Source organism: Lithobates pipiens, unplaced genomic scaffold (assembly GCF_037356315.1).
Source record: "Lithobates pipiens isolate NorthernLeopardFrog02 unplaced genomic scaffold, aLitPip1_a1.2 Scaffold_19, whole genome shotgun sequence".
In the NCBI taxonomy this organism is placed as follows: Eukaryota; Metazoa; Chordata; class Amphibia; order Anura; family Ranidae; genus Lithobates; species Lithobates pipiens.
The window spans coordinates 423,498,057-423,515,177 of record NW_027507764.1 but is presented as its reverse complement, the minus strand read 5'-3'; the positions used below and the strand labels follow the sequence as shown (position 1 = coordinate 423,515,177).

At 41.1% G+C, this 17,121-nt stretch overlaps 1 protein-coding gene across 6 annotated transcripts in view; it reads left to right on the top strand.

Annotated features, from left to right (window-relative positions):
* The window catches only part of ZNF521 (zinc finger protein 521), a 420,518-nt gene that overhangs the window by 153,341 nt on the left and 250,056 nt on the right, over positions 1 to 17,121 (top strand). The window lies entirely within an intron of this gene.

The following is a 17,121-nucleotide window of genomic DNA, read 5'->3' as shown; positions in this document are numbered from 1 at the left end:
GATAAAGTAATTTTTTTTTATTTGTTTTTATTAACTTAATGTGCTATTAATATGAAGAAGGCAGTTCAAACTGAGTATACATGCAGCAAAAAAAAAGTTATTGCAAGTTATATTCGTTGGGGTTTTTTTTTTTTTTTTCTTTAGATAGCATTTTGAGCAATTTTTTTAATGACGGTGGAGGAGGTAAGATCTAAGGGGAAAATGTTTGAACATAAACAAGCTGAACTTTAGGAGTCTAAAGTAAGCAATTCACTGGCAAGCACTAAAATGCTATTACACATTTTAAGGTAATGCCTTTTATTCTATTAAATTCTTATATTCATATTAAATGTTCACTTCTTGTCCAATTCACGCTTAGGTTTTACATATTTAGAAATGTAACCTATGTTCTGCTTAATTGTGCACTTTAAGAGGGGCTGTAGGGGTCCAGATCCTCTTGAGTGTGCCAAGCCTCCTTCCATACACAAAGAATTCTATAGTGTATAGAACTGTCTTGTATGAATATTAACCACCTCCAGTCCGTCCCAATTCTGACATTTCTCTCACGCATGTAAAAATCTGCATTTTTTTTTTTTTTTTGCTAGAAAATTACTTGAAACCCCCAAACATTATTTTTTGGAGAATAAACTGGTTGTTGCAATTTTTTATGTCTCACGATTAGGGCTGCAACTAATGATTATTGTCATAATTGATTCATTTAATGGATTAATCGGATAATAAAGTGATAATTTGATATGTAAAGTTAAAAAAAAAGGCAATTTATTCTTAAATATCTATGTGCATTGGTAAATCTAAATAACCAACTATATGGTTAGGAAGCAAAATCTCTAATCCACTCTGAGAACAACAGATAGAAGAGATATACTGTATATACTATTAGAGGTTGAACCTGGTAAATATCGGACTCGGAGATCAAATTTTTTATTTAAAGGAAAAAAAAGACTGTTTCCTGATTTAAAGACAGAACTATAATATATTATATGCTGGCCATACAAAAAGGAGGACTTCCTTCAAAGAAAATGTAATTTTAAGAACGTTCTTTCAATTTTCTAATCATTAGTGGGTCAAATCTACGTTCTTTTTGACCACAGTGATGGGAGAATTCGAAGACCAGAATAGAAAACATCTTGGTCAAAGAAAATTTCAGACAGTGTATGTGATTTTCGTTCAGAAATTATATTCATTTTCAAACTGAACGTTAAAAGCAAGTTAAATTTTCAAACAACATTCTTTCATTCAGCGAATGTACAAAGATTTTTCATATGAATATTCTTATCCGAAAATCAGTACATGTATGGCCAGCATAAGGCTTGGTTCACACCTATGCAGTTTTGCTTTTGATCCCTTCCTGCAGTGCTTTTTGCTGTGCGTTTTGCATTTTTGCTGCGATTTGCATTTTGACCAATTTGTTGTTAGGCAGATTAAAAAACGCACATTTTTGCAAAAACACACTACATTCTTTTCTGCAGCTTCTCCATTGAAGTCTATTCAACCAAAAAAGCACCATTTTGCATTGAGAAAATTCCCTGACCCTTTCCAAATACGAAGCTGCTGAAAAAAACATAGATGTGAACACGTCCCAATAGGAAACCATGTTAAATGAACTGTAGTGCGTTTCTGCAAAAAGCACCAAAAAATGCACAGATGGGAACCAGGCTTAAGACGTTTAGTAGCAGCAGAATTCTCTCTTTCTGTATCTCCTGTCCTGATGGGGTTAAAAAAAAATACTCAAATTGGCCCTTTGTAGTACAAAAAGAGCAGGTAATCGCTACTATACAGGCTTCATTTATACTGTGAAAGAGTGAAAGTAATAATATATATTACATATATATATATATATACACACACACACACACACACCAGTAGGATATATGGGCATTTTAACTAAGAGTCATACATGAAGCTATATGAAGGGTGGGAGGGAGATAGAAATCTTTCATATTAAAGTACTACTAAAAGCTGAGACTTTTTTTTTTTTTCATGGCCATAATCATTTTAAATGTAATGCTCAACACTAGATAAATGTAATTGTAATGCCTTCTATTACCTCCAGTCTATCCGCCTCCACCTTCTCTGGTTTCCGATGCTGACCTTCCCTGCACACAGTCTTTTAATTTTTTATTTTTTAAAACAACAAACATGTTATACTTACCTGCTCCCTGCAATGGTTTGCACAGAGCAGCCCTGATCCTCCTCTTCTGGGATCCCCCACTGAAGCTTCTGGCTCATCCTTTAGAGTGTCCCAATAGCAAGCTGTAAAGTATAGTATAGCGTGCCCCATAGCAAGGTAAACAAATTTCTGCCTTTAGAACCACTCATTTCCAGCCCAGCACTACATGTCCCATGAGGCATTGCTCCTCACACATTTACAAGTTCTCTGGCACTTACTGACATGTATGGAGGGTGTACTGAGCTGTATGTGAGCTGAACTGTATTTCCTGATATGTAAACAAATAATGCCTTCTGTATGCAGGCCGATTAATCGATTATGAAAATAGTTGACAACTATTTTCAAAAACGATTAGTTGTCGATTAATAGATTAGTTGTTTCGGCCCTACTCACGATATTTAAGCAGCAGTTTATCAAATGCAAGATTTCAGGAAAAAATACACTTTAATTAATTTTCATGCACACAACACACTATAATACCCAAATTTTGGTAAAATATAAAAGATTGTTATGACAAATAAATGGATACCTAACCTATTACACTTCATACTTATGCTTGTGGAATGGCAACAAACTACGGTACCTAAAAACCGTCATAGGCGAAGCTTTAAAATCCCTTCTGGGTTACCAGTTTAGAGTAACACAGGAGGTCTGGCACAGAAATTAATGCTCTCACTCTGATGTTCGCAACAATACCTCACATAAATGGTGCGATTACCGTTTACATATGTGTGTGCTGGACCTCCGTGCGCATTTGTGCATGAGCACAAGGAGATGAGGGGGGTGATTTTAAATTTTTTATGTATTTTTTTTTTTATTGAATTTATTGCTATCACAAGGGATGAACAAACATGACTTGTGATGGCATGGGCCGTGACAGGTCGTCTTTAGAGAGCTGTAAAATCTATTATACCCCAGATCTCGCCTCTGCCCTCCAGAGCATCTGATTAAACAGAGATTGGTTTGATCAGATGCTTTACAAGCAGGTAACCGCTTGTAAACAAGCCAAAACTGAAGGTGATAATACTTTTTTCCGGTTTTTGATATCACACAGGGGAAGGAACAATGGAAGTTTCTGCCACTCTTCCTGGTGCATATGATGTGACTGGTCACATCAGGACCGGGCACCCCAATGAGGACGAAGATCCAAGTAAAGGTGGCAGAAGGTGGGGGGGGGGGGGCCTTCTTCTGCCACATGTAAAGATGATAACTTTTACATGAAATTCCATCACCACTCTAAAAAATGATACCACGATCGTAGCTGCAGCCATGATTTTGATAGCATTACTCTGGTCTGAGGACGCATATGTGACATCCATATGGTGGAGGGGAAAAATGGTAAAGTAAAACAGAGTAGCCTGTCATTCCATTAGTAAACCAGAAGAATGATCCCTCATAACGCAATGTGTATGTGCCTTTGTAGTTGGGCTGTATTGTATTTATGGTGGCATGAGCCAGATTGTTCGTCACTGATTACTTTTGTTTACCAGAAATCTGTGTGTGAAGAGACCTGCCTGTTAACGTCATAGAGCTTTGCTGCAGACATACGCAAACCTGGTCTTAAAGGTATTCATTATCGATCTTGTGCCTGGACGTTGCTCTTGTGTTTTTAGCAGGGTCATCTAATGTTCTAGTACCACATCTATATTTGTGTGTGTCTGTGTATATACACTATATTACCAAAAGTATTGAGACACCTGCATTTACACGCCATGAACTTTAATGGCATCCCAGTCTTAGTCTATAGGGTTCAATATTGAGTTGGCCCACCCTTTGCAGCTACAACAGCTTCAACTCTTCTGGGAAGGCTGTCCACAAGGTTTAGGAGTGTGTCTATGAGAATGTTTGACCATTCTTCCAGAAGCACATTTGTGAGGTCAGGCACTGATGTGGACTGTGCATTAGTGCACAAAGCAAGGCCCATAAAGAAATGGATGAGCAAGTTTCGGGTGGAGGAACTTGACTGTCTGACAAAGAGTCCTGACCACAACCTGATAGAACACCTTTGGGATGAATTAGAGTGGAGATTGTGAGCCAGGCCTTCTCGTCCAAAATCAGTGCCTGACCTCACAAAAGCCCTTCTTGAAGAATGGTCAAACATTCCCATAGACACACTGCCATTAAAGTTTGTGTGCGTGTAAAGGCAGGTGCCCCAATTCTTTTGACAATTTAGTGTGTGTGCATATGTAATTGATGTTAGTGAACGGTTTGGTCACGGTGCATAGCTACCACACTTTTTGTTAGAATCTTTCTCCACTTTGAAGACCTTCCCCTATTTTGCTATATACTAGATATATAAATATGCAGATTGGGCAATATAGGGGCATATTTCCCATTTTTTATCTCTGTCTCTCTCATTAAAAACTGCTGAGATAAATTTAGCCACGTTAGTCTCATATTATTTTGAGTGAGCCAGACTATCACTGCGAGGAGGAGCTGTAAAGAACAACCATTTTTTGGCACTGGACAAGAGGTAAAGCCTATGTATATACACTGTGTGCACAATTATTAGGCAAGCTGTATTTTTGAGGATTCATTTCATTATTGAACAAATATAGTGCTCTCGGTCAATCCAAAATGTTTATAAACCTCAAACCTGAATATTTAAGAAAGTAAAAGTGAGGTTTGGGCTTTCTCAGAATATCTGTATGCACAATTATTGGGCAACTATTCGGCTGGGCTCACACACGTGATTACCACCGCATTGCTGTGCACATCACATGCAAGGTCTGTGCCGTGCAAATTCAGCCATACAGTTTGTATCGCATTCATACCAAAATGGTGCAGAACCCTTTTTTTTTTTTTTTTTTTCACTGAATTCAGATCGCATGGGTGTTTTCAGACCCATGCGATCCAATTCCATCTTATTACAAAGTTCTCACTGCGGTCTGCGAACCTTAATCTTATATTGACACCCACAGTGGTTGGCAGAGAGCAGTGTAAACTGCCTGCGAGTACAGATGCAATGCAGGAACCCGCACATAAGCCTTCCATTCATGGAGTCTGCCAGTTTCTTGATCTGTTGATGATCAACTTTTTGTGCAGCAGCAACCACAGCCTCCCAGACACCATTCAGAGAGGTGTATTGTTTTCCTTCACTCTAAATCTCCCATTTAAGAAGGGCCCACTCGTTCTCAATAGGGTTTAGATCAAGTAAGGGAGCCATGTCATTATTCTTAAATCTTTAAAGCCGAGTTCCACCCAAAAATGGACCGGACCTTCTGCTTTAAGCACTCCTCGCCCCCATTACATGCCACATTTGGCATGTAATTTTTTTTGGGGGGGAGTGGGGGCTTCGTTAGGAGGGGGACTTCCTGTCCCACTTTCTCCTTCCACCCAGGGACCGCCAAGACGACTCCTCCTTTCGCCTTAGGCGGCCCCCCATCTAGGCAATCTCCTGGGACATGTGACAGGTCCCAGGAGATCGCCTGTCCACTCCAGGAGTGCAGCGCAACTTGCGCGTGTACCGTGCGTGTCCAGCCGTGAAGCCGAAGGCTGTCATGGCCGGGTGTCCAGAGTGGCAATGGAGGCGCCGGCGGAGAGGAGGGGGGAGAGGAGCGACGCCCTGTTCAGCCGCATAGCTGGACCGTGGGCAAGTGTCCGTTTTATTAAAAGTTAGCAACTACACTTTTTGTAGCTGCTGACTTTTAGTAAACATAAAAAACCTGGAACTCTACTTAAACCTTTACTGGTTAGCCACGCAGTGGAGTACTTCAATGCATGCGATGGAGCATTGTCTTGTATAAATATCATGGTCTTCTTAAAAGATGCAGAATTTTTCCTGTACCACCACTTGAAGAAAGTGTCTTCTAAAAACTGGCAGTAGGTTTGGGAGTTGACCGAGTCCATCTTCAACCTGAAAAGGTCGAACTAGCTCATCTGTAATAATACCAGTACCCCACCTCCACCTTGCTGGCACCTAAGTCAGAACTCTGTGCCCCTTACTGATCTAGCCATCCATCTGGTCTGTCAAGAGTCACTCTCATCTAATCAGTCCATAAAACCTTTAAAAAAAATCTGTCTTCAGATATTTCTTGGCCCAGTCTGGACGTTTCAACTTGTGTGTCTTATGCAGAGGTGGTCAGGTTTAAACCTTCCTTACCTTGGCCATGTATCTGAGCACTGAACACCTTATACTTCTGGCACTCCAGGTAGGTTACAGTTCTGGAATATGACAGCAGAGGAAGATAATGGGTTCCTGGTAGCTTCAAGTTTTGATTCCTCTCAAATCTTTGGCAGTTAATTTGCACCCTTCCTTTTTTTTTTCTCAACACGTTTCTTGCGACCCTGTTTTGCAACAAAACGTTTGGTTCTGCGATCATGCCCCAATATCTCAGCAATTTCAAGAGTGCTGCATCCCTCTGAAAGACTTTTTTTTTTTTTTTTTTTACTTTTCAGATTCAGTTAAATCTTTTTTTTATTTTTTTTAAGAGAAAATGCGCTAGGATCAAAAAAATACAACTATAACTATAACTGCATAAATTACATTAAAGTGACTGAATATTTTAAAAGCAGCAATTCTCCTGTATAACATCAACACAGTGAACAAAATTGGAATAAACTAGAATCGCGCTTAAACTACAAAAATGATTATATAAACCACTACATACAAATTGATGAATTGCCCCTACAAATTGATTTGGGAGATGATCCAAAATCTGGCATAAAGTGATAAACCATATGTGTTATGAGCAAGAATTGTAAATCTTACACCAAAACACATCAAAAACATAAAACCTTAAGACCCAAATTAATAAAAACTCAAAATCGGATAGATCAAGTGAAAAATAAATGACAAAAACGCAAGTAAATGGTGCCCAATCATACATATAACGAAAATATATATGGCATCCACCCATGCAAATAAATTAAGCTAAAAAATTTAAAAGTTTGTCAGAAATTGTAATGAATCTTCAAACGTTGGTGCAGAGAAGATTAGTGCTCAATCCACCACCGTTGTGTATAAAATTACTTCTTACCAGAAGCCCATGATCCCCCATTACAGAGGATCTAGGGAAGCCTGTAATAATACCCTACAGGGTTTACCAGTTGGGACCAAATTGCTTCACATCGCTTGTGGTAATCATGCAATCGAATGATCGTGAGCCCCCATTACAGAGGATCAGTGCAGGAAAATGGCAAATGTCATTTTTTTCCCACAATTCTTTGAAAAATTTAGATTTTTTTTCCCACACAATTGTCATTGTAATAGGCTATTTCTCTCACATAGCAGGTGTATACCACAACTGAGACCCCACAACACATTCTGCTTCTCCTCCTGAGTATTATGATACCACATGTGTGGGACTTTTTCACAGCCTGACCACATAGAGAGGCCCAACCTGCAGGGAACATAAATTACACATCTAACTTCTTGACTACCTATTACACTTTTGAAGGCCCTGGAGCACCAGGACAATGACACGTGACACTGACATGGCACTGATGACAGATGGCATTGATACATTGCAATAATGACACGTGGCACTGATGACATAGCACTGATGACAGATGGCACTAATATGTGGCACTGATGACATGGCACTGATGACAGATGACACTAATATGTGGCACTGATGACACGTGGCACTGATGACAGATGACACTGACAGGTGGCACTGATGACAGATGGCACTGATACGTGACACTGATAGATGGCACTAATAGGTGGCATTGATGACACGTGGCACTGATGACAGATGGCACTTATACATGGCACTGGGGACAGGTGGCACTGACATCTGCTGTAGGCACTTTATTTTTCCCCCCCTTTTTTTTTATTCACTGACACTGCAGCCGTTCACTCTCCCTCCTCACACGCTGTCTCTGTGTGAGGAGGGAGAGCCGGCGATGAGAGATTATCTCATAGGTTTACATATGAGATCATCTCCCATTGGACATTGTGATCGAGTGCTAAATGGCAGCTGTGATTGGCCATTTAGCACAATCTGTGATTGGCTGTGTCCAAGGGACACAGCCAACACAGAACTTCCCCCATGCGTGCCGGTGGCAGTGCGCACTGAGGAAGTAAACAGGAGGATGTCCAGGAACGTCCTCCCAGCAATTGGAGTCCGCTAGTGGTTAAGTTTAAAACCTCACCATTGTAATAGCAATACAAACTCATGTTATGTTTGTCAATTTGACTTAAGCTTACTTGAGAAATCTCCTTTTGTGTTGCTATTGCTGCCCATTTGCTGGCCATCTTTCTATAACATCCTGGATTCCCTGCATGCGTTGCATCTTCTTCTCTGCTGTTTACTTTCAGTTTCTAAGGACTACATATTCCATGGTACCTTACTGCCTGCACGCAGTGATTCCTGTACTCTTCCTCTGCCTGCTGAAACTCCTCCTCCTCAGCACCTCTGTAGTTCAGAAGACAGGCTCTTGAATTCTGTGACACAGCAGTGCCTATTCACAGGACATGGTGAATGTGTCACAGAATCGAAAGGAAAATGTGTCGGGATCATAAAAAATACATTTACAAACTTCAAGGTTGTTAGGTTTAATTACTTTCCACCCGTGCTATAGCCAATTGATGAATCAATAGATGTCCTCCCATGATCGCGCTGCTGGTGCACGACTGCTGAAAACCTCCGATGCAGCCGAATGGGGTAAAGGGCCAATCGCAGCAGGCCCTTTACTTCCGTGATCAGCTGTCATTGGCTGGCAGCTGATCACGTGGTAAACAAGCCAGTTATTGGCTTTTTTTTTTGCCTCACAATCAGCATGAGGAGAGAAGCAGCAAACCAGTAACTGGCTTCTGTTACAGGAACCTTGGTGCCTGCCGGTGCACCTAATCATTGCCTAATAGTGCCCACCAGTGTCGCCAATCGGGACCCACCAATACCACCAATCAGTGCCCACCAGTGCTGCCAATCAGTGCCTCACCATCTGTGTTACCTGTAAGTGCTGCCTATCAGTGCACTTTAGTCCTCATCAGTGCCACCTATCAGTGGCAGCCTCATCTGTGCCCCCTCAGTGCCCATCAGTGCAGCCTCATCAGCGCCCATTAGTGAAGGAGAAAAATTATCTGTTGGCAAAATTTTATAACAAACAGCAAAAAACGTTTTTTTTTTTATTGTTTCTTTAGCAAACAATAAAAAAAAAAACCCAGTAGTGATTAAATACCACAAAAGAAAGCCCTATTTTGTGTGAAAAAAAAAAAAAAAAATTGTTTGGTACAGTGTTGCATAACCGCGCATTCAAAGTGTGACAGTGCTGCAAGCTGAAAATTGGTCTAGGCAGGAAGGGGGTTTAAGTTCCCAGTAAGCAAGTGGTTAAAAGAAGTAGGCTATAAATAAAATGCAATGTGGAATATTTGATTTTAAATTTTGACCATAGATACATTTTAACACGCTAAGAATATTTAAATTTTACTGCTCTTTTATCATACACACGTTAAAATAAAAACACAATGCCTATACATTTTTTAACTGGAGATATTTTGGTGAACTAGAAAATAACTCTTATATTTACAACTATTTATGTCATGGCCCACATACTGAGACACAGTTTAAATGTATATTACTCCCTCTTATCACCATAAGACAGAAAGTTCCAGCATTAAACTCCCGAGATTTATCTTGGGAAAGAGGGTAATCTTTAAAATTGATTGTTGTAATGCATTAACAATGTAGTAATGCGCATTGTGAATTTCCATTGTCATTGAAGTTGTAGAATTGTGCACTGTGTGCCACATAAGTTAGAGCCTGTTTATGTTAATAGATTAAAGTTCAAATCATTTAAAAGAAAATAGCTGGTAGTAGGTGCCTTACACTGATAAGGGTCCCATTGCAAACCGTCTAAACCCTTGTCACATAATTAAGCCAGGGTGGAGTTGAAAAGTGCATCTTTAAACAATGACTTGTATTTATCCCGACTCTCATTATTTCAGTCCGCTCAACAATCTTGTAACGGACAAATCTCTTTCTTACCGTGAAAGGGTTACAGACCCCACAATTCAGCACACACGGTCAGTAGGGAGCTGATGGTTGTTGTGTGCCTTTGCTTCACTGGACTTTGCTTTGATGAGGCATGACCTGAAGAAGATAAAGGGCTTAATTTATTATTTTGTAATTTTCAGTACCACATAAAATGAAGAGTCTGAACGAGAGTAAATTGGAAGCAGCATTGTGCCTGGGGAGTCTCTGCATCACTATGCTTGCTTAGAGGAGAGCGTAAAATCACCACTTACATGTACTACAGTTATAAATATTACATATAGCATATTGCAATAGACATTGCAACAAGATGAAATTCACACAGATACACAGATCATTTTCTTTGACAACTTAATCTTGTGGAGAGCGCTGCAGATTCTATCGCAATAAAAAAAAGGAGCAACATCCACATTTGACATTTAAAGGGACACATAGTCATCACTTTCCTAGTTTAATTTTACCACAGCATAGTAAAGGTCACATCCTCTGTGAAATATGGGAATTTCATTGATGTTCATTTTTTTTTCCTATGGTATATCAGTGGAATATGAAAATAATATCAACCGTGTTTTCATAGCTGTTTTTCTTTTAAGTCCTCTGTCACTGCAGGTCAGTCTGGTTGGGCCTCAGGTGGTTTCGCTCCTGATGTCAAGCCTTACCTCACCATAACCCACGCACTTTGGTGTTCTTCCTGAGCCGCGTAGCAAAGTATTGGTAGTTTTAATTAAGCCCTTGAAGATTCACTGTACATTTCTACCATATACAATTTTTGTTCAAAATTGATCTGGGCCCTCACCTCAGAAATCCTCTTTTTCAGAGGGATTACATCTTATTGAAAATTCAGGAAAGACGATATTTCCCTGTAGATGGTTCAATATCAAGTGTTGATAGTGTTCTACATTCCAAGTAATTGAGGGGAGGAGAAAAGCTGTTCACTAAATTGATGATTTCAGGATTGCTGGTAGCAGGGCAAGTTAAGCCTGTAGTCGCATGTGTCTATAGATCTCCTTTGTAACTCGCTGAGGTGTATTAATAGGTCTGCAGGAGAAAAATATATATTGCATCTCGGATGGTTTCTGCTGTAGGCTATCTGTGTTAAGATATTTAAGAAAACATGGCCTTTTACATTTCAGTGACTCGGGTAAATATATTATGCAGTGACAGATGTAGTTGTATATGACCAGAGCTACATCATTTGAATTATCTCGTTCTAAACAGTCCTGGCTTTAGACCCTGGGGGGGGAGCAGGGCACTACAAGTTCGGGGACGCCATAGCATAGAAATTAAATTATATGGAAAAAAAGTAAACCTAAAATTAATGATTCAATGATTGAACTATGTTTAATCAGTCAGATGGGAAGAAATTGCCAATACACTTCACTCTGAAGGATTGAGACTGAGAATCTATTTTTTACACAACACGTTTACACAACATGTTTACAATTCTGCAAATTGAGAGTTAACAAGAGAGTTAACAATATACAGTATTCCTGAGAACAGTGAGTATCATTGAGCGTAGGTACCCTTTTCGCTGAATTCTCTGTAAAATTTTTCAAGGATTATGGCAAAATCCCTCTTTCTTTTTGCTGAGTGGATAGAGTTGGCAGGCGCACATGAGGTGGTGTGTATGGCTCCACAGGCTGAAAGGTTCGGGAAATGGAAATTATCACTTGTGGGAAGTCCGGTCCAAGCATTCGGGACATGGAGACCCACATGGAGATGTCACTACTACACTCGGGCAAAACATATAAGGAAGGAAGGTCCTTTACTCTCTGCCAATTTTGTCAGACACTCTATGTAGTTTTGGCTGAATTCTGATCCAGAAACACGCCTGTCCCAAATTCAACCAATCTCGTAATTTCAAGTAAAGCTTGCTAACAGCATTTTACCCCATTCAAGATCGCAGAGTGTTGGATTCGCCCTTGACCCAATTGGGGTCAAGCGGGGGCACAATCTTCTCTCTCAAATGTTTTTAACTGCGATAAATCAGTGCTGGTAATTTTTTATAAAATCAAAAGAAACTTTATTGAAAAATCAATAATAGAGAAACAGTACAGAATTCCATATGGGTACATATTATGCTGAAGCACTTTGCATTTAGTATTCAACACCATCGGCACATAATCACATTACATCCGCATAAGATTCAGTTGCAACAATGGAATATACTCTGTCACAGAGTAACTGAACTACAGCAGCCAATTTCCAGAAGTAAGCGGTCCGTAATTAGGTCTACAGGGGCTAAACCAGGAACAGCTAGCCATGGTGCCCACATTTTCACATTTGTTGGATTTTTTTTCTTTTTTTTTTATAATTACATTTTATTTAATATATTGCAAAAGTTCCACTCACAGTACATAGCCAGGTAAAACATACTCCAATATATCCTTCTCTTACTGTTAGAACAGGGCTTATCAGTCCTGTAAAACAATTCATGCAAGCTAAAAATTAGATCAATATAGGTGGGTGTGCTATTGAGTGTTCCTCGTGCAAAGTAAAAGAGAAGAAAAAAAGACAGAGAATCAAAAAGCTAAAAAAAAAAATGTTTTTCACATTTTCTACACTACCCCTTTGCTGGTAGATGCATTTTTCCAGTCTTATGGGGCCGCCCATTTGTGTCAGCCACTCCTTCATGGTGGGGGAATCTGTCGATTTCCAGTGCCTCAAAATTAATTTCCTGACCTGGAAAAGGGCTCTAGCTATGGCTAGTCTAGAGGTCTCCTCCACGGGAATGTCCTCTATAATTCCCAACAGGCATAGTTTAGGTTGTTCTATGAGATGAATCTAAAATACTCTGTTAATAATCCCTACCACCTCCTTCCAATATATGTGCAATTTGGGGCACCTCCACAACATATGTATCAGGTTGCCATGATCCCTCATGCAACTAGTACAATATGGATCATCACACACCCCCATTCTCACTACTCTAGCTGGCATATAGTGAAAAGTAAAATTTCTTTTGTGCAGCGCTCCAAAAAAAAAAAAAAAAAATGTATATACAAACTAATGTACACTGTGCAATGACCGCGAAGACTAATGATAATGAAAAAGAGATGTGAAATTCACACCCAAACTAAAGTCCATGTGCCATCATATAAATGTTTTGAAACATAAACAAAACAGTCTTTAACTGCTTCCTGCCCGCCCTATAGCCGAATGCCGGCCTTAGGGCGGGCGGCTTCCCGTGCCTGGCCGTCCCTGGACGGCCTGGTGTTTACTTCCGCAATGCGCGCCGCCGCGGGCGCGCATCGCGGAAGTTCTGTGTTTGCCGTGTCCCCCGGGGACAGGCAAACACAGATCGCTGTAAACGGCCAATCACAGCGGCCGTTTACAGCGTGATCGGCGTGTCCAATGGGAGATGATCTCATATGTAAACATATGAGATCATCTCTCAGCGCCGCTCTCCCTCCTCACACAGACAGCGTGTGAGAGGGGAGAGAAGAACGGCTGCAGCAGCCGTCAGTGTAAAAAAGAAAAAAAAAGTAAAAAAAAAGTTTAATAAAAAGTGCCATCCTCCCCCAGAGCCATCCTCCCCCAGAGCCATCCTCCCCCAGTGCCACCCCCCCCCCCCAGTGCCATGCCCCCCCCCCCCAGTGCCATCCTGCCCCAGTGCCATCCTGCCCCAGTGCCATCCTGCCCCAGTGCCATCCTGCCCCAGTGCCATCCGCCCCAGTGCCATCCGCCCCAGTGCCATCCGCCCCAGTGCCATCCACCCCAGTGCAATCCACCCCACCCCAGTGCCACCTGCCCGCAGTGCTATCTGTCCCCAGTGCCACCTGTTGTCAGTGCCATTTGTCCCCAGTGCCATCTGTCATCAGTGCCACGTATAAGTGGCATCTGTCATCAGTGCCACGTGTTATTAGTGCCATCTGTCATCAGTGCCACGTATTAGTGCCATCTGTCATCAGTGCCACGTATCAGTGCCATTTGTCATCAGTGCCACCTGTCAGTGTCATGTGCCATCTGTTGTCAGTGTCACGTGTCATCAATGCCACTTATCAGTGCCATCTGTCATCAGTGTCACGTGTCATTGGTGCCACGTATTAGTGCCATCTGTCACCGGTGGCACGTATTAGTGCCACGTATTAGTGCCACATGTCATCAGTGCCACGTATTAGTGCCACGTGTCATCAGTGCCACATATTAGTGCCACGTGTCATCAGTGCCACGTATTAGTGCCACGTGTCATCAGTGCCACGTATTAGTGCCACGTGTCATCAGTGCCACATATTAGTGTCATCTGTCATCAGTGCCACGTGTCATCAGTGCCACGTATAAGTGTCATCATTGCCACGTATCAGTGCCATCTGTCATCAGTGTCACGTGTCATTGTCCTGGTATTTCAAAAGTGTAATAAGTAGTCAACAAGTTAGATGTGTAATTTATGCTCCTAGAACACGTGATGGCGCTCCCTGCATGTTGGGCCTCTCTATGTGGCCAGGCTGCGAAAAAGTCCCACACATGTGGTATTGTAATACTCAGGAGGAGTAGCAGAATTTTTTGGGGGGTGTCATTTGTGGTATACACATGCCACGTGAGAGAAATAACCTATTACAATGACAATTTTGTGGAGAAAAATAAAGAAAATGAAAAATCTTCATTTTGCAAAGAATTGTGGGAAAAAAATGACAACATCAAAAAGCTCACCATGCCTCTTACTAAATACCTTGGAATGTCTACTTTCCAAAAAGGGGTCATTTGGGGGGTATTTGTACTTTCCTGACTTGTTTGGGTCACAAGAAGCGAGATAGGCCACCAGTACATCAGATGTGATCAATTTTGTGCGATTCGCACCACAGCTTGTAGACTCTCTAACTTTCACAAAGACCAAATAATATCCACTAATTTGGGTTATTTTTACCAAAGACATGTAGCAGTATAAATTGTGGCCAAAATGTATGAAGAAAAATTAATAATTTGCATAATTCTGTCACAGAAACAAAGAAATATGCGTTTTTTTTCAAAATTTTCGGTCTTTTTTCATTTATAGCGCAAAAAATAAAAACCCCAGAGGTGATCAAATACCACCAAAAGAAAGCTCTATTTGTGGGAAAAAAAGGACACAAAATTCATTTGGGTACAGTGTTGCATGACTGAGTAATTGTCATTCAAAGTGTGAGAGCACCGAAAGCTGAAAATTGGTCTGGGCAGGAAGGGTGTTTAAGTGCCCAGTAAGCAAGTGGTTAAATAGACGGTGAAAACAAATTGTGTAACTAGAAGTGGGATTCCACGTGACATCAATGTTGTGGTGAAGAGACAGACAATAGAACCACCACCAGTTAGTGAGGAGGCTTACCGAAGTGAGAAGACTCAAATGGGCATATGCTCAGTGAATCAACAAGGCTTATGGTGCAACCACCAAAGTATGGGACCTCCACATCTAGGCTCCAGATCAAGTTGTTAGACAATTCAAGTGGTCAAGAGATGTCACTGAGCAGCAGTCCTCAGAAGCAGTCAACGTTTCAGACAAAATCCTCTTAAGTATTCAAAATAGCATGACCAAAAAAGAAAATATACCACATAGTGTGAATCTGTATAAACATCAAAAAAATATTAAAAGAAAATTGGAAACACTCACATTTAGAAAGTGGATCAAGCACTTAAAATTGAGGTTTGTGGGTAACGCAATGCCTTCAGCAGTGCTTGTACCAACACGTTTCGTCTAAAGAGACCTCATCTGGGGTAGCCGGCGTATAGTGGACACGTAAAGGCACATATAATTAGGATAACCTTTTGGGCCACATTCAAAGAACACAGGGGAACTGCCACAAGAGTGTCCTCCCTTGGGTCCTCCTCAAATTCTCCAACATCTTTCCCATTTGGATACCACCGCTGCGCTGCTGTCAGGGAGGGACTTATTGAGTAACATATAGTAGCTACAGGAGATGAACCCCTTGTAAGAGGTCACCTCCCACATGTAATTGAAAATTGGCGTGGGACTCTGTGTTCAAGAGTCAATTCCCAGTTGGACCTTAATGGAATGCTGAAGCTGGAAATAAAATAACATGAGTGAGGGGATTCCAAATTCTAGCTGTAGAGCATACTATTCCTAAATATTTGAGTCATATGAGTAATCCCATATTGTTTCCATTTCATGCTATATTGTAGTTTCTCCAACTCCATGTACCGCTTATTCCCCCATATTGGTCTGAACCTGGTGTATCCCTCAACTTGTTGTAATTCCCTGACTTTGTTCCATACTTTCTGCATCAAATTATAACTGGGATACAGTTTTTTTCATTTAGCAAACTGCTATACTTCCAGGCCCTCTGCAACATCCCCCCCAGTGGCAATCCGGAGACATTGCGCCATTCAGTCTACCAAGTTCAATACCAGATCTTTATCGGGGCTGAGAATTCTGGCTATGTGTTGCAATTGTGAGGCCAGATAGTAAAGCCATGTGTCTGGAAGAGCTAACCCACCTGCCTCCTTAGGTCGCTGTAACTGTTCCAGTTTCAATCTGGCAGTCGAATTGTGCCAGGTGAGAGACCGGAAAATTGAATTAATGATGCAAAATTGCTTCATTGGAACAACCATCGGAGAATTGTGGAGTATGTATAGGATCTGTAGCATTAGGATAATTTTGATCAAGTTTGGCCTACCTATCAGGGAGAGTTTCAATCTGGACCATACCTTGACCTAAACCCGGCAACCGTTTATTAACGGGGACAGGTTCAAGGTGATATATTCCAGAGGGTTGGGTGTGTCCTGTACACCTAAATATCTGAACTCAGAAGATACAGGGATATCCATTAGGGATACTGATTGTGGGTCTAGTTTCTTATCTAACTTCATGAGGGGACGATTTGGTCCAGTTGATCACTAAACCAGAGTATTGGCCAAACCTTTGACCCCCATGACATGTCTCCCAATAGGAGCATGGTGTCATCTGCATACAGCATCAGCTTTTTATGCAGCTCTCCAAATGGTGGTCATTAACTTTCCTCTCACACGATGGGTCTGGGCTGTTGCCTGGCACTTTGCAACATTTTTCAAACTTTTCCTTTG